Source organism: Falco rusticolus, chromosome 5, assembly GCF_015220075.1.
Source record: "Falco rusticolus isolate bFalRus1 chromosome 5, bFalRus1.pri, whole genome shotgun sequence".
In the NCBI taxonomy this organism is placed as follows: Eukaryota; Metazoa; Chordata; class Aves; order Falconiformes; family Falconidae; genus Falco; species Falco rusticolus.
The window spans coordinates 42,574,372-42,593,309 of NC_051191.1; the positions used below are offsets into that span (position 1 = coordinate 42,574,372).

Below are 18,938 nucleotides of genomic sequence, written 5' to 3' on the forward strand. Positions count from 1 at the left end.
GTGGCAGTTGTGTCTCCCCACACTGGAAACCTACATCTCTGACTGCCTGTCAGAAGCCAAGTTGAACAAACTTTACAGCACTCTGAAAGGCTGTCTTGTTCACTCTGCCTGCAAAAGGTGCATTATTTGATTTTTGTTTTCTACTTTTCTTTGTTCTAGTTAGTTTGATGCTGAAGGCCATTCCAGGTTTTATAAAGCAAGACTTCTGAATTAATATTATGCTTGGTTTTTAGAAATTATTTATAACGTTCAAATCCTCTTGTCACAATACAGTAAGTAAATACATTGGTATTAATGAAAATATGAACATAAATTACTGTGACTCTGCACTGAAATCTAGGGTTTTTTAAATGGTCTTCTGGAGTGACATGCTTACCATATTTCAGTGAGCACTAATGCTAATCTGTTCAAAGACCAGAGAAAAAGATTTTTGAAGCTGCAAGTTAGACTGGTGTCAAGGAACAAAACCAAAAGAATGGTTCATAGCTAATAATTCTAAAGATAAAGTATGAAGAAAAATAGCTTTAGCTGCATTAAGCATAATGTATAAAGACTTTCAATTTCCCACACATTCTCATCTCAGAGGCATCTTATCTCTCCAACTGCATATTTGTTGAATTCAGTAATTACATATACTTGAAAATAGAAATATGAATGGTCAAATTAAAAAAAAAGTAATGCATTGTTCTGCAACCAACAGATGCAATGAAACACGATTTCCTACAGTCTTGAGTCCTACTTCACACACGCTCCTTAACCAAAATAATTTCAGCTTCTCTCCTACCACATGCACTTCCTGATGTCTCTTCTGGGCAGGAGACAGCACCTGCTGTGCTTAGCCTGGAGGTATGTATATGTCGATTCCTGTCAAGGAGAATATGTAACAGCTTTCCACTCAGTTGGGCACTGATTTAAGTTTTTCCTCTTTAGTGAGCCACAGCCATCGTGAAACTTGTAAGAACTTAATTATCTTCAGGACTCGCTAAAGACTTCCCATGTGGCAGGAGCAAGATCAGCAGTTCAAACCCTGATGCAGAGGACTGACAGACAGAAAGTGATTGCACTATCCTTGTTTCCTTAGGAAAGAGTAAAATGTTATACCAAATTAAAGCTCCATTACATTAGTGGTACTGGTAACACAGGGTCCGTGAAAATTTCAACAGCTAATTAAATTTATTGAGGAATATAACATTAATGACTGGCACAATATAATTAAATATACATTAAAAGTATAATTTAAAATGTATATTTTGAAACTGATATGTACCCTACACACTACCATTGTTATATATAACGTGTGTAAGTATATGTAACTATGTATAAAGCGTGAAATAAAACCCCCAAAGTATTTGAATTGTATTTATGATTTTTTTTAACTGTAGGCCCTCCTCATAACAGAAACCAACCTAAATGGCTGATGAGATACTTTTAATCCTTGCACAGCTCCAAGGCTCAGCAGTTTGAGCACGAACTGACAGTGGTTGCTGCCACAACTACAATTAAACCAGGCAGAGCAAGGAGCTGGGGTGGTCCACAAGCCAGCTTTGATAGCCATTCTATTAGCTACTTGGTAATGAGTCTCTTCACAGGTTTTACTTCTTCCTTAAATGTTACCATTAATATAAACAACCTTTACTCTGTATTGAAGGCAAAGGCCTAACAGGATTGATGTCTCATCACCCTACTGCTGTCTCTTCCATGCCTTCCCCAAGGGTGGACTGGCTTTCACCTGAATCTCAAGTCTCTGAAATCCTTTTTAAGACCCAGAGTTGCTTAAATATTTTCTTCCTAAAACCCACATGACTGTTCATTCCTTTCTTAGTCATATCCCTGAGGAATAACTAGTCCATGGTTTGGTTTGAGCACTCTGGACAAACAACTCTCCTTTGTTTGCTTCACTTGGCTTCCAGTGAGGGAAAACCTCTGAAAAGCCCTCTTGACACCCTCCTGGTCTCTGTGGTCCTCATGGGAAATTTCCATATTCCCCTTCCCAGCCCCACTCTGAGAGGCGTCATTCAGACTTGAGCAGTACTGCTGGCAACCACCTGCTTGTTTTACCCTTAAAGTCATGCACAGTTTGATTGCTCCTGTCACAATTTCCCAGATGCAGTTTGGCTATTACATGCAAATGCCTCCTATGAAATGAATATGCGAAGCTAAATGAAAGCTTCCTGTCAAAACAGAGGTTGTGATAAAAATGCTGTTCCCAGAACCAGCACTGAGTTCAAACAGGCATATTCCAGCATGCACAAACATCACTCTGGAAAGTATGGGTTTCCATTGTTCTATAAAACAAGGGATAGAAGGCTCAGAAATACACAGGTTAGATCCCACACCTTAAATATGATTCTCAAAAGAATTTTTGTGAGAATTGTTTATCAAGAGGGAATTAACTGAGAGCAAGCTAATGCAGCTCAGTAACGTACTCTAATAACTCACACGTGGTCTACTAAAGCACCTAAATCGATACTCATTTAGAAGAATATTTTCATCTTCAAGCTCTGTCATGAAACAGAAGGAGGAACATTTTCAAGATGCAGTCTGGTCCATGCCCATAAAGCAATGTGCTGGCATCTGCTGTCATTTTCTCTTTTCCCTATGCTGACCTGGTAGAAAGATGGTGTAGCTTGTGGACTCGTCATCATCAGTGTTCATGGCCGTGATTTTTATCACAGGAAAGGTACTCAGTGCTTATAGGATTACTGCATTAGGCATTTTTTTGTTGGGGATATGAACAGGCTGGTAGGAAACAATAAGAACTGTAAGAGGCATATGCGGTGAAAGACCTCATACTTTCAGCCTTTTCTGCCTTCTTTAGGCAAGCCTAAGGGAAAAAAATAACTGTTTGTGAGAGGGACAAGAAAGATCCTGCTAAAATCCTGATCCTAATGTTAGGTTAATAAGCATTGGATTTCAATGGAAGCAATTACTCCAGAAGGAAGCAAATCGCAAGAGAGAGAAAAATGAGCTAAGAAAAATGGCGTAGTACAAAAAGAACAACAAAACAAAAAATCCCAACAGAAAAACAGAGATAGGAAACACTTGTACATCTAGATCAGTTTGTATCCCACAGCAGTATACATACATCTTCTTGCACAATTTCATACTTTGAATATCTATTTTTGACAGAGCAGTAGAAATAAATGTAAGTTTCAAAATGAAGTTATCTTTAGTAAAAATACACAGTCCCTGCAGACCACTGCCCCTCATGCATCTGCAGAGAAAAGACCACTTCTAACAACATTTCTCTGGCCAAGCAGATTTCCTTTGCCACTACTCAGATGAAAAATGTGTCCAGCTCTCCAGAAATGCTCTGCAGTTAGAGTCTCTGGTGACTCTTGGCAGACTCAAACCTATCAAGAATATCAAACAATCCAGCCAACACAAGTCTCACCTACAGCTGTAGAAGCCACCTTTGTGACCCATTAACTATCCCATAGCTGATCTCCTGGGAGAACAAACAGCAGACCTGGCTGCTGCCAAAACAGTCTCACTGCTTTCCCATCAGCTGCCAACACGGTTCTTCTCACCAGGAGAGCAGCACAGAGCAGACAGCAGATGGCCTCTCTCCTGTCCACACATGATGCACATCCAGAAGCTGAACTCATAACACCATTTTTCAAACTAATATTAGATTCTTCTATGTTACTTCAGCAGAAGCACAGTGATTCCTAATCTGCAGAAGCAATCACTGAAATTGTAAAGTTGTGTTGGCATTTGCAATGCTCTACATTTAATGAAAGACGCCAATAAGTTTTTGAGAAACTTTCAAAGGTTAGAACAGTAGCTGACATATGCTGTATATCAGCCAAATACTTTACAGGAGATTACTGAGAAACTCTGAAGTTTATTCTGGACAGAAGAAAAAACAAAAAAATCAGCAAACCTACTGTATCCACTAGAGTAACTAAAATGGGTATCATCCAGAAGAGACCACAATTAAAATGTACCTTGCTTATGTATATGCACAAATATATGTATGTGTATAGACATGTAGATGTATGCAGATGACAGGAAAATGAGATAACGAACAGTTAGCAACACTGCTGTTTAAATTACCATGATTCAGGATTAACAGAGCACATGTAACTCAGCAATTTGTTATACCCCATCTGCAAAATCAGGTAGAGAGTAGTGAATCATTTATTATTCATATGTGGATCAAATTTTTATCCAGCTCTCACTTACAAAGTAATATGGTACTGCTATCCTTTTTCAATTTTAGAATGGTATTATTTTAAAGAACTAGCATGAAATCTGATTTATAAAAAGGAGAGCTGCAGCCCAAAACGCGCTGAAGCAAACTCAGCAAGGACCAGGAAACCAGCTGAATGTGCACTTCTAGTGTGACATTTTAGCCATCCCTGAAGAGATAAGCAGGAGAATTATACACTAATACATAATTACCTTTAGAATTAATACTTAAGTTATGCTTTTGTATTTGATATATTTAGGACCAGTACATTATGTTAGCAAAGTTATTGTGACCATTCTGCATTTAGTCCTTGAATCAACACCTCAAATGGATGTTTAGGACTAAATTTAAGAACAATTTCTAGAGCAGTTATATAGTCACATTTCTGAAACTTGCCTCAGGCAAGACTTCAGCCTATCTGGTTTATTCAAAGGAAAGCTAAGATGAAATAGCACATTCCACAGATACCAGTAGACAGTAACAGATTTCATACTATCCATAATGTTTTAACATTTATTTCATTTTAAAATATATTTTAACACAGGCTGGGATTCATCCAACCTATCATTAAAAAAGTCTGTAATGTAAACATTAATCTCTGATCTCTTCATCTGGAGTCCCTTTAGAGTTAATGAGCATTTCTAATAGTGCAAGTATAAACACGTGGAGCATCTTACTGAGACATCTTTAAAAAAAACCCATGCAGTTCAAATTAATGTCTGTATCGGGAAAAGGTTCTGTGGTTTGCATTGTCTAGGAATTACTTTTGTCCTAAAAATCTATGAATAACTACTGCCTTGCATAATTCGTGGAAGCTCCAGTAAGCAATTTTTTGAAGAGTTAGTCTTTTTAATGAAAAACATACACTCTTCTTGATCCAAAGTGAAAAGCCACACATCCAAGACATCAGTCCTGCAAGGCCATTTGGTACACTCTGTTCTCATCCAATGAAGCAGGTGTAACAGTACTGAGGCATGTTAAGAAACTGCAGTGGTATCTACATTAAAACATGTTTGTAGCTGCAACCCCAAACTTAAAAAAAAAAAATGTTGAAGGCACACAGTGCTACCTGCTTCACAGCAAAATGAGTTGAAGACAGAAATACACTTGAATTAGGCAATCTTAGTTGGACATACCTTGTCTTTTTACGGTCCCTACTGTGTCAACCACCAGAAGAAATTACAGCCCTGAACAAAATTTTCTGAACAGCAAAATGGTAAGATAAATTACCTGGGCTGTTGCAATGTATCAGTGTATCAATCAATAATGTCATCTCTGCAAATTTGCAGCAGTTTTAATTGATACTGCTGTGCATAGTTCTATTGTTTGAAAAAAATCTGTTGGCTTTCTTTAAAAGAAAAAAAATCTCAAAAGCACAATTAACTACACTGTTGGGAAAGATGGTGCATATCTAAAACAGCTCACAGGTGAAGACCTGTGAAAAAAGACCCATGAAGAAGACAACACTATACATTTACATTTCTGCCACACTGGCTGTTCCGTGAAGAGGAGCAGACCACTCCAACAATACATCTCAAAGGATAAGAATGTGGAGCAGCAGGAGCCAAGGCAGTTGAGTAATTCATCTCTCTTGAGAGGAGTTAAGACACGATTGCACTCTGTACTGGCTGGCACAAACTCTTCAACAACAATCTACTATGTGGAAAACAGACTGGCCTTTGTACTTTGTTTATGCTTTTCCCAAGAGCATCGCTCTTAAAATACTTCAGTAATTCAAAAATAAAGCCTCCAATACAAAAGGCAGCTGCAGAGTTACAGAAATTAATGTATAATAAGCAGAATGTATCCTGTGAAGGCCTTTTCAGAAGAATGTTGATTTGAACTGTTTCTACACATTCAAACATATTCAAAGTGAATTCTGCAAGACTGTTGAGAAGTATTTAGTTTGAAGCAACAGTTATATCCAAACACAGATCTAACTCTTCCATACTTTGGGGCACTGCAGTGCTTAATTTTAATGGGAATTGCATCATAGAAATACAACTATCTATAGAAAGCATTACCTTTGAATATCTGGATATTTAATCAACTTATAGCATATTTCAAAGAGCTTTCTTAGATGAAACTTATGCAGTAACTAACACAACACAAACACCATTGCTCCTGCTGAATACCTACCGAATGATATACTTGCCTCTCAACTTTCTCTTCAAATAGATGGGAGTCATTGCACTTGGTCATTTCACAGAACCATGTCTCTGAGCCAGACTGTGTGAGAGGCACACAGCAGGGACCTTGTGCCACTTGTCTGCAGCCAGAGAGAGCACTCCTCTGCTGCAGCTCAGCACAGCTCAGCATCTCTCCCAACCCTGAACGAGGCACAAACGACTGGCAGATCCTACACAAGGCTGTCTAATCCCATAAGGTCAGAGAGTAAAAGGGAGGCTGCAAAGTCATATTACAGATGCGCTGCCCTCCCCCCAGCCTTGCTGTCGTTTTACATGACAGGCACTGTTGAGAGATGGTGGTCAGAGCTATAAGCTTAGCATGTGGCCTGCTCCCTCTCCATGTCCCAGGAGATCAGGAGAGAGCCATGCAGGAGACAGCAGCTTACTCTCAGCTGCTTCCAGTGCTTTCCCCAGGGAAAAGTACTGGATGAGGCACTGCATGTATTACACCTGACCTGCAGGATTCCTGGAGTTACGCAGACACGGACCCACAGCACTACCTGATGGGCTTGTATGCAGGTGCCCTTTCCCAGCAGGAGAATAAGCAATGCTATCTGCCACTGCAGGGAAGTGCAGGCTCCGGCACTTCCACCTCCCACTCCTCAGTAAGGACCTTTGTCCTTCATTTTGCTTTTTTCCCAGCCCAAGCATAAAAGTAATATTCATCTTTACTGATGGCAGTTATAAATTAGAAACAGCAGGAGACTGTGGCCATTCTGAATGAAGACAAAAAGCATCAGGTATACCCAGCTGCTCCTGGAATCACAAGCTCATTCATACAGAACAATAAGCAGGGGAATGGTTCTTTAATAACAAAGGAACTGCATGTGCCATGCCAATTATGGGCTTATTGGTAAGGAAAGTATGACGACACATATATGGAAAATTGAGCATGAGGAATAGTGCAACAAAGGTAGCTTAAATCTTTCTCAAACAGAAAAGATGGATGAGAATCATTTGATGGACTTAATCTCAGATACAAAACAGGTTTTAGGAATGAAAGATCTGTCTCATGAACACTTGTCCTATGGAAAAAGATATAATAAGGTTTATTTATAAGCAGAGAGGACAGAACCACTATGAAAGTCTGCTTATAGCAGTGTGCATTGCTACAGGTTTGAGAAGCACACTGTCCTGCATCACCACACAAGGCCAGCTACTAGCTCCATCAGATCTGGACAGGCCAGAGAGTTGGGCAGAGAGGAACCTAATGAAGTTCAACAAAGGCAAGTGTTCCTCCTAGGGAGAAAAACCCCATGCACTAGTACAGGCTAGCGGCTGACCTGATGGAAGACAGCTCTGCAGAGAAGGACCTGTGCAGTTCTGGGCTCCCCAGTCCAAAAGAGACAAGAAAGTACTGGAGCGGGCCCAGCGGAGGGCTATGAAGATGATTAAGGGACTGGAGCATCTGCCTTATGAGGAAAGGCCGAGAGAGCTGGGCCTGTTTAGCTTGGAGAAGACCGAGAGGGGATCTTATCAATGCCTACAAATTTCTTAAGGGCAATATCAAGAGGATGGGGATGGTACCAGGCTCTTTTCAGTAGTGCCAAGCAACAGACCAAGGGGCAACAGGCACAAACTGAAACATAGGAAGTTCCATCTGAATATGAGGAAAAATTTCTTTACCTTGAGGGTGACAGAGCACTGGAACAGGCTGCCCAGAGAGATTGTGGAGTCTCCTTCTCCGGAGACATTCAAAACCTGCCTGGACACAATTCTGTGCAACCTGCTCTAGGTGAACCTGCTTTAGCAGGGGGTTGGACTAGATGATCTCCAGAGATCCCTTCCAACCCCAACCATTCTGTGATTCTCCGATTCTCTGATTCTGTGATAAATCAAGCTTCAAAGACTGAAATCATGCCTACAACATATGCCATTTTACTAGCATTGAGCAATATAGTATACAAAAAGTCATGTAATTTTAATTTGAAAACAGCCAAAACAGTCAGATAAATATTTGACTCTAGAATAATTAATTAAACAGTAAAATCAGAGATTTTGGGGTATTTTTCAGACAGGTTAGCCAGAAATTACTATGAAATTAATTCTGTTCTACTGTAATTTATTCATTAAATTAAAAGCAACTGAAGCAGTATGTAAAATAGAAATGCAAGGAGGTACTTCACAAAAAAAAACCCACCCAAAAAACAATGCATAAGAAGAATTAATGTTATGTGCTTATATTTCACAGATACCTTGGGTTCAGCACTACACAAACATTCAACAAAACAGTTTTTCAATGTATCAGTCAAAGACATAATAGTTCAGACTAAAAGAAAGATCTGAGCTAGAGATAGGTCAATACCTACAAGAGTCACTATAGCACTACTCTGAGCTGGTGCTTTCCTTGTCCAGCAGCAGAAAATTAATGAAATTATAGCAGGTAAAAGGTGCAGAAGTTGAACATGTCAGTAATAAATAACTTTAAGCCAAGGAATCATGTTTTGCCATTAGGAGCTGTGACTTCCTCTGGTCCTGTTCTACAACAGAATAGTGAATGTCACTTCAAGCGTTTAAAACCATATACTGAAAATTGTTTCCAAAATTCTATTAAAACATCTCTTGTTTATGTTCTTTCTTGAATGTTAGTCTTAGAAATATACATTAACTTCACACAATCTTTAAGTGATCTTTGAGGGGGTGGGGGGAATCACGCTCGCATACCCCTAAGGAAAATCTAAGCATACTCCTATAGGCAGCTAGATGGATTAGAAATCACTATGCCCAGTTGAGCTGCCACTGTTATTTCAACTGTCCATCCCACCAGACTAGCTTCATCAGAGGCACATAATGTTGCTTATTGCAGTGTAACATGACTTTATAGGTAGCCTAAAGTTAGTCTACCTTTCTATAGTGAATACAATCATCACTGAGCTATGGGCTTCCTATTGCCCAGCAATATGTTATCTACAGAGCCAAGTCAGGAAGGGCTTTAGCCTGCTCTAACCTGATCACCCGGTACCACCTCCCACATTTCAAACATATATACATTTTAGAACTCAATAGGTCATATCTAAATAGTCAATGAAAACATAGATCGGGTCCTATGTTTTTGTATTATATCTATAAAAAGATTATTTGGTGTGGCTTTCATGGCAGATGCAGTCTCAGAAGAACAGACTACTCCAACCTTCAAACAGGAACCGACAGATATACATATAAAATATCAATTCAAACCAGACACGTATTTGAATCAACAAACCTTGCCAGTGGACCTAATGCTACAATGTTATACTTCAATATAGCTTACATTTAAAAACTAATCACGTTGCTGAGGCCAAAAGCACAATACTGCTTCTGTGCATTAATTCAGCATAAATTTCTGAATTAACACTGTTTTTACCACTTTTTCCATTGCATTGGGACTAATTATTTGCTACTAAGAAGCTCATATCTTTCACTTCATTACTTAAACATGGTAATAAATTATTTTTTTAAAACTGTATGTAAGAATTGAAAAAAGAAGTCACCAACCTCTAATAAGCTGGACTCTGTTACAATGCAGATCCAGAGGCAGTATCTAGAATTGAATAAAACCAGGGTTCAGTTATTTGCTCAACTCTCAATTTTTCAATTACCAATTCTGTTAGAATCTGTTATGCGTACTTTCATAACATTCTCTTACAATCAGCTTTTCCCAGATGTTTCCTGTAATTCATAAATATGTGGTTTTCCAGTTAGTCACTTTCTTGCATAAAGGTAAGGCATATTAAAAAAATCCTACCAAAATTAAACTTCAAAAGCAGCGTGAGCTTGTGTGGTTTTAGTTTTCCTGATTACTTGATATACAAGCTATTATAGACTGTCTTTAAAAATAAGCTTTGGTGCACATTTAGCTATTTTTAAAGTCATTAATACCTTGTCAGAAAAACTTGATTCTAGCACTCTCTCCTGCAATAGGTTACACGGAGATGCCTGCTCACATACACGCTGGTATACCATCATCAAACTCCTGCCTTATCTTTACACATTTCATTCTACTTTTACAGTATCTCTTCTGATCCCTCTTTATGTTTGTCTCTATCCAGAAAATTTTGGCATGCCCTTCCAGAATGATTCAAAACTCTTTACTCAACTTCAGCTTTGATTTCTTGCCAAACCTTCTCTAGTTCACAGCTGTAGATATTGTCAAACTACCTCCAAATCTCCATTTCCTCTCTTAGCACTTTGGCTGTAATATCCACTATATGTCCGTATCAGTGGATCCAAGATAGGAACTACATTACGGTGTCACTAGCAATTTTTCAAACATTTCCAAGATTTAGTGCAAAACAAACACATCATATAACACAGAGTACTCACTTCAGAAGTTGGCTACATAAACGAACAGATTTACAGCTCACTCCCATGCCTATTTCATTTTGTAACCGTACTTCATCCCTATTATACAAAAGATTTTTGTGTTAATAGCCAAATGGACAATGATTCAAGTATGTGAATGTGAGGAAAGGAATCTTTTAGATATATAAGATCCAATTGCTATTTCCATAGGTGACATAAAAGACCCAAGCATCCAGGCTCCAAAGCTATACTACTTTGCAGGTAGCTTAGTCAAGGTATGTGTGCTCGTTACTCTATTTTGCTTGTGCTCCGATTTACTGTAATGCAAAATCAGATCTTCCCTTTAGTGATTTGATGACCATTTACAAGATTGAAAATGTAATAATTTTTCATAAGGCTTCATTAAATTTTGTAATTCTTCTTTCCACACACTGCATGCCTGTGTAAAGAGGCACAACTTTCTCGTGGCACCTTATCTCCAGAAGTTTAATGTCACAGTCTTTTCACTGTGCTGAGAGGAGATGATGATCACTGTACTTCCAGCCCTTCTTTCTCTTATAAAGTAAGTGTACATGCCAAGATACTGGGGTTTAATCCTGCTGCTGCTGCTGACCTGGACAGAATATCAGAATATTCCCCATCTATAAAGAACATTTCTGTTATTTCTACCTCCTATTAAACTATCCTGAGTATTGGTGGACAAAAATAATCTGAACTAAACTTACAGAGCCATATACGCAAAAGGACTCACTTTGTCATGGCTACATTTCAGCTTTCATTCACTCCCTTGCCGAGTACATATTTGCATGGTCATAAGTCTTAGTAACTCTAAAAAGTGGTTTTCAAGCAACATATTTATACCAGGTAGGAAGTTCTTGGGGTAACAAGTCACCGAGTACATGATCAGGATAACGCAATAATATATTCTGTCATTTTTCCAGCACTTAATATGAAGGTTGACTTGTTTGCTTCATAGTTTCTTACCTGGGGTGGAAAACAAACTAGAACACAGAAAAAACAACCTCAAGGTTCTGAATGGTTTTATGAAATCACAAGCATTTAAGGAATGCCAACTTCTCCTTATAGTTCTCTCAGTTAACGATGTATTTTTCCAAAGTAATGGCTTGAGAACTATTATGCTAACAGTACTATACAATAGCCTTTCTCTAACTTTCTACATATTATTTTTCAACATCCATTTGTGTTACACCAAACTCTGCAATTGTTAATAACTTTACACTCATTTCTTTCAACTGAAGCTTATGACTGCTGTGCAATGTAGGAAGCAGAAAAAGGTTAAAGAAATCAACAGTCATTAATTTCGTCCTCAACAGGGCAACACTTGCTTAGAGATGAACTGTGGTAGCTGTTAACACCTTCCTTCCCTTTCATCAGTAACTCTGAATATTACCATTCCATCATTTGTATTTCACCTCTGGAAGTTTTAACTTCACCTTTAGTAACCAATGTATTATGGAAAAGCCTATCAAAATGAGACAGTTGCTAAAATAAAAAGATTGTGGACATTAGGGAACTGGAGATGCATTTTCCAAGTGTGAAATGCAGAGGGACTACAGAAAAACTACACGACATAGAACTGTGTTGTTCTGATTTAAAACAAAACACACGAGTATCTAGAGTGGTGCAGTTATCAGGGGAAAAGATGAAATACTCAAGAACAGTCTGGGAAACTGCATATTAAATATGTTTATTCTTGCAAGTTTTAAACAGAATATAAATCTTTCTTGCTTATATAGTCAGCCTAGGACCATCACAATTTTTAAACTAATCTGCTGAAAAATACAGTATACACAGACACAGGGTGAGAGGAGGGGTCCTTCTAGCTCAGTATATTGACCCATACAATGGTGAACCGCTGGATGCTTATGGACAGAACACTGGAAACAGGATAAAGGATTCTTGCTCTGCTGTGCTCTACATGACTTAAATGAGAGAAAAAAACCACACGAGTAAAACCAAACACAGATTCACAGCGGTCTAAAAGTGAAAGAGCTCCGTAGGCCTGTGGCCTGCAAATAAGAGAGAGACAGGCCTATAAACAGAGTATTTTTCTCTCTTTTATCCTCTAGAAAGAGAATTTGTTGACAGCTATTAAAAAACCCCTTTCAACAAACCAGACAAGTACTGGCAGTTTGAATGTGCCCAGGCAATACCCAGGCCTGGAGTTCAGCGATTCCTGCCTGTCCTGTCCTGCTCCTCAGTGGCAGGTCACATTGCTCAGACAACTCACCACCCTGCACCTCCCTGCTTGCAGATGGAGAGAGATGCTCCAGCAGGATTCACTCCTGGTGACAAAATAAGCTGTCTTCCACAGACAACTCGGAACCTTCACAGTATACTCCTCTTTCATGTTCAAGCAATGACACTGGAAGTCATTATTTGTATCTATTGGTACCTGAATTGAACCATTGAGTCAGGTGGGAAAACAGTGGTACTTCCACAAGATTTTTTCATTTTATGAGGACGGAGAATATTTCATCAGGTGTTACAAAAATGCGATTTGATTATTTGATTATTTCAGCTCATAACATAATGAAGACAGATATTTTTTTCCAATTTTATTCCACTTTTCCCATTCACAGTGGGCTGTAAATGATAATGAAGTAATTTCCCTGAATCTCCATACATGAAAATTTATAGAAAACCACACAGAATTTTAGATCATTGCAGACCTAAATTCACTTCTTCAGCTTCAATCACAGTGTGAGGCAAGAGAGAGCGCTGCGATGAAAAAAAAATTACTGCTGAATTCAATAATGCCTAAGCCATCGAGAGTAGCTCTTGAAAAATGCCACTTTCAGTCTTTGCTGAGCAGAAGCACCCACCAGTTCAGCACCAGGCACTGGATGTGCACAGCAATGGCAAAAAAAGGCCATTATAAATGAACCCCCACTCAGAGAAATGCATTTTTGTAATACTTCTTATATATATGAAACCATTGTGGAGGACACTATAGGAGGAATATGTCATGCAAAACATCACCCATTGAAAAGAAACATGGGGAAAATAAGAACTTTACCAACTGAAAGACAATTACTTTATTTACATCAGAACAATACTTGTATATCTAGTATCTACTTAGGAATGGCTTCTGCATAAGATACAGTATGCAGAGTCCTGCATAAATAAAAAGTGCAGTGCTTTTTATCCATGACAAGGAGCTTAGATTTTCCAAGCTCCAAAGAGATATAAACCTGTTACCTATCTAGAGATATTAGGGTTCAATTGAAAATGAATATGCTAGTTTGCCACACTAAAAAAACGTCCTTAGTATCAACTGTTAGGTGAAGCATAAGCAGTTCAGAAAACTTTCTAAAGGCAGAAATTGCATTCAGATTTAAGTTCTGACTCAGAAGGTAAGGACTTCTGACATTTTTCTAGTAGCTTTTGTTAAAGCTGTTAGTGATAATTTGTCTCCTTTCCATAAAGCCTTTCTCTGAATTTTCACCTAATGCTTTTAAGTATCCATTTTCATGTTCCAATGTGTATGACCTTTCACACAAGTGCATCACCAAAAAACCCAAAAAACCCAACCATGCTTGAAAACTGCAAAAAAAATTATGCAGCTTAGCTCTTTACGAGACTATTGTAAAAGTCACACCAGCTTTCCTTAAGCTGTGATGTTAACCTAACCAAGCTCAATTGCTAGAAGCCAAGCTTAGACTCATTTAAAAAACAGGTGCATTCACAGTATGCACTGGTATAAAAGTCTGCACTGGCATAAAAAATTTCAGTTAATCAGATGCAAGCTCAATATTCGGAAACTCTTTCATTCCAAACTTCCTTCCCATTTCCAAGGATTATAAAAAAACACAACTGAACTTTTGCATAAACTATTAACTGTATGATCATGGAAAAATCACAAAGTTATCTACAACCCTAGAATAAAAACAAAGTGTAGCACAGCACAGGCACAAGAATATACTAGAGGCATCAGCCTATAAATACAAATCATAGTGTAAAGGAATGAGTCAGGTAAAACCAGTTCTAGTGGTAGCAAACAGAAAAACAAGTATAACGTAAAACTGAGAATCAATGAAGAAAGTGCAAGTAAGACAACTGTGCTAGAAAACTTGTAAAAATATCTCCAAGTGGATTTCTGAGGAGGCATTAAGGGAATTCCATCATTAGCATGAAACATACTATGCTAATTACTCATCATTACCTCGGTTGTTTGCCTCTCCAGTTCTCCTTGAGAAGTATTGACAGCACCAGCCTGCAGAATCAGAAGATGCTGAAAGGGTGAGTGCAACACCAGAGAAGAGATCAGGTACTAGAAAGTCCATGCCTTAACTGTATTATTAACTATAACAGTGGAGCTGGACTAATGTAACAGCTGTATTTTGATTAGAAAGTTAAGACTTCAGTAAAGCTAAAAATAAAGTCCTACCTCCACATATCACTCACTACTCCCTCTCCCCCTGTAACAAGACCACACAACCTGCAGCCCCAGGCTGAGCACCGGAGCCCTGCATCGATCAGAGCTATTGCAACGGACAGAAAAAAACCTACAGCTACCAGCACTGAGTCACAAGATCAAGCAATTTTTAAAATTGCTTTGGTTAATCATGCCAACATCTCATCATCTTTTACTAGCCTCAGGCTGTTTCATTAGCTATTGAGGTCTGCAAACAGGGGAAACTAGATCTGTGAGCAGTGGAGACTTGCTCTTGCCTTCCTACAAGGGAGTCCATTGCAAACCCAGGCTGTAAACAAGGCAACTTCACAGTGCAAAAGAGAATACTGTCAGTGTGCTAAGAGCCTCTGCAATGCTTCCTCCCCATTTATTCTGGATTTAACTCATGGTCGGAGCTGGAGTCACTGCTTTCACAAGGAATTAAAATTTAGTATCATTAGTTACGCATTCATATTGGAGACATCACAAAGCAGAGACACAGATATGGCTCCTGCACTAGAAATTACAAAGGCTGTTATCCTGAAAAGATTTACATATAAGGAACTCTATTCATACAAGTAATCCTAAAGGACTGGGATCTTACTTTGCCTTTCTTCAGAAACTGAGCCTATATGAACAGCACACAGATAATGCCTCAACTTCCAATAGCCAGCCATTCATTTCATATCATTATTCTACCACTTAGCTGTAGTGTTGCTAACAGGATTTCCATTTATATTAATATATTATTAAAATAATACACACAATTTGCATTTGAACAGCATATTGTCTAAAAATACAGCAGGAGATCCTCTCCATGTATTAGGAAATCTCTATCTTACCACTATCAGGCAACGATGTGACCCAGCATGGAGTATGAAATTCTGTTCAAAACCTCCTTCGTAATCCATTCTTTATGCAAGACAGAAATTGATTCTGGCAAGGCCAAGAAGATCTGCCTGTGGCAAGCTAAGTATACATATGAAATTCTGTTGCTATAAATATAAAAAAAAAGGAAAATCAAAGATGCTTGCTATTTGACAAAGACACAAAGAAAAAGATTCCTCTTTTTGATTAAACATCCCTTGGTTCTAGAGAATCTTCAGGTTGGTTTTGCCAGTGTTCCAGAAACCATGTGGTAGCATAAACTTTAGCTATGTAAATTACCGTCCTACCATACACTACAGCACTAGGAAACATTAAAAGTCCTTTATAACTGCCTCTGTGTGTGATACGTAGCATTCCAGCAAATGTCTTAGCAGGTAACAGGTTAGCAGCACTCTAAACTGCAAGCCCCGTCATTTCTACATTACTTCAATGCTGATCAAACATCAGAAAACCAAGAAAATAATCTGTTTCATAGCTACCCTCACCACCCACTACCACTTATTGACAGCTGGGCAATTAAATGCTTTTCTAAAATGACAGGGATATATAAATAGCAACCCATATTTTGAAGGAATTAGTAAATTTTATTCTGCACTCAACATCAAGAACTCTACGCCATTCATTGCTAAGTGAATTTTTCAAACTCTGACTTTACTGACCTTTGTGCATCTTTAAACTGCCTGTTCACTGAAGGACAAAACAAGATCATTAGTTGCTGGATTTCAGTGATCCAGGGAGCACATTTGGACAGCACATAGACTGCTTATACATTGAGCACTAGATGCAGTAGACTTAGTATCCCTGTTCTAGCTGTATCTGGATTTGGTCCCAACCTCAAATGAGTCAGACTTGTGTGAATTAATGGATTTCATTTGCATAAGCAGGAACAGCCAAAAAGTGAGAACACCTTGTATGCTAAGTTATTGTAAGTGTACCTCAATAACCAGCACTGCTGCTTAGGGTAGTATTCCCAGTATTGATTAGAAAGGATGTTCTTCACCATTGACCAGAGCGATTGCTAGCTTTAGTTCCTATTTCAGACAAAACATGTCAGGAAGTGGAAAAAATCAAATGTTTGCCGACTCTCTCATTCTCATGTACTGTAGCACTACTATATTTGCTCAGAGAAAAAACAGCTGCAACAGAAGCATTTGCCAAAATAAAAAGCATCAAATCAAAAAGGTTTACTGGAAGGGACCAAGCTCAAATGATTTATCAAGGGTGTCCAAGTTTAGGTTTGTCAAAGACCTGTAAAATATTTATGTTAGTAAAAGAAAGAAATCAGCTTTTAACCTCGACAGTAATGTTAGGAAAGCATATTCAACCCACTCAGGCAGAGTTATGATAAAAACCCTGCTCACCTCTGGACACAGAGACCTTCAATCTGTCACTGTAGATTTTGATAAAAATGTTCCAAGAACTGCCAAAAGGTTCAGATTTAATTATCAGTGGAATCAATAGAAGGAAAGACTGCAGAGAATTATGAGTTCTACATCATTTAAGTTTTCTGATTGCTGACTTTTGGGCTTCAGAGGCAGCCTGCATTACCTTCTAAACTCTAATTCATCTGGTCTAGAAAGAGTAATTCATTTCCACTCCAGAGAACATAAAACTGTCACCACTTCAAAGTATGTTCCACAGGCCTGGATTTACTGGGGAAAGCAAGGAGTTGCATCTGCCCCTGTTTCTATCATGCAGAACACCAATTAAATGAATGATGCGATTTTTCATTATGGGATTTGCAGCTAGTCAGTGCATGCCCAAGAACTAAAAAGAGATCCGGATTTAGGTCTACTTACGAAAAAAGAAAGTGCATTATATCTGCTCTTTGGGAACAACCAACCAATTTTTACTTACACCTGGATATAAATGGAGTAGGATTGCCTTAAACTTTCTGCCAGGTAGCAGGATGATAACTAACTTATTCAGTCTGAGAACTCAAACTGGAAGATGAAAAGAAAAATCACTAATAATTTTGCAGTCCTCAAGGTACTAATTTGTTTCTTCGACAAAATCAGATGGGATATTCACAATACCACTGCCACAAGTATCAAGTCTCAGGAGTAAATATACTACTTGTTAAATGGTATGCAATACAGTAACTTTAAAAAGAAAAGAAAGAAAGAATTTGGGTATTAGTCTTTATTTATTGTACATGGCACTGAACAGAACCTCTAAAAGTATGATACATCAAAGGCACTTCATTTTTATTTCTGAAATACTGTTAAGACATTTATCATCTTTATTAAGGAAAAGTACCTGTAAAAAAGGACAGGAAAAATGTATACTTCTAGCTGTCCTAGCAAGTAAATATCCTTTTGTATATCTGACTTGTGTTTCCACATTGCTTAACAATTCAACTGTGCATAGTAAAACAAAATACTGGGCAAATTTTTCTTTGCATTTCTTCAAATGCCTGTAGACTAACATAGGTTGCTGCATGAATAGATGACTGAAGAAGCCTTACATATGTGTGTCCTACAACTTCACCTGCCTGTACTGTCTCAGTAAGAAGTCCAGCTCCTTCCTCTGCCCTGCAGGATCATACACCATCCCATGGCACCTACAACTGGTCTCCACACCTGTAAATCACCCTCCACGTAGACCATCCCCATAACCTGCCATACTTCTTGCTTAAGATCCTGACAAGGTGTAGCCAGGTCTGCATGCTCCTGGCAGAACAGGTAATCACTGAGGTAACCCTCATCCTTACTGGGCCCAGTTGCAGTCATTTTGAAAAATTCCAGCCATTCATCAAATTTGAGTTAGAAATTGTACAATACATTCAAAAGTTACCAAAGAAACATTGCTGAGCACACAGTATAATGGCGTAAGTCTCATTTCCTTAAAAACATGTTCCTCTTGCTGCTCGCTCTGCCAGTGCATGACAGGAGGTGAGTTGTTTCCTCCTGTCCAGACGTGGACTAGTACAGCTCCACCACCGCAGCTTCCCCTAAGTCACAGAACT

At 38.5% G+C, this 18,938-nt stretch overlaps 1 protein-coding gene across 1 annotated transcript in view; it reads right to left on the bottom strand.

Moving 5' to 3' along the window:
- Positions 1-18,938, bottom strand: part of CNTN1 (contactin 1) — a 244,415-nt gene that overhangs the window by 163,008 nt on the left and 62,469 nt on the right. Inside the window, exon 3 of the mRNA XM_037390093.1 lies at positions 9,859-9,904. The gene's annotated coding sequence lies outside the window, so the exon portion shown is untranslated. The remainder of the gene's footprint in view (positions 1-9,858; positions 9,905-18,938) is intronic.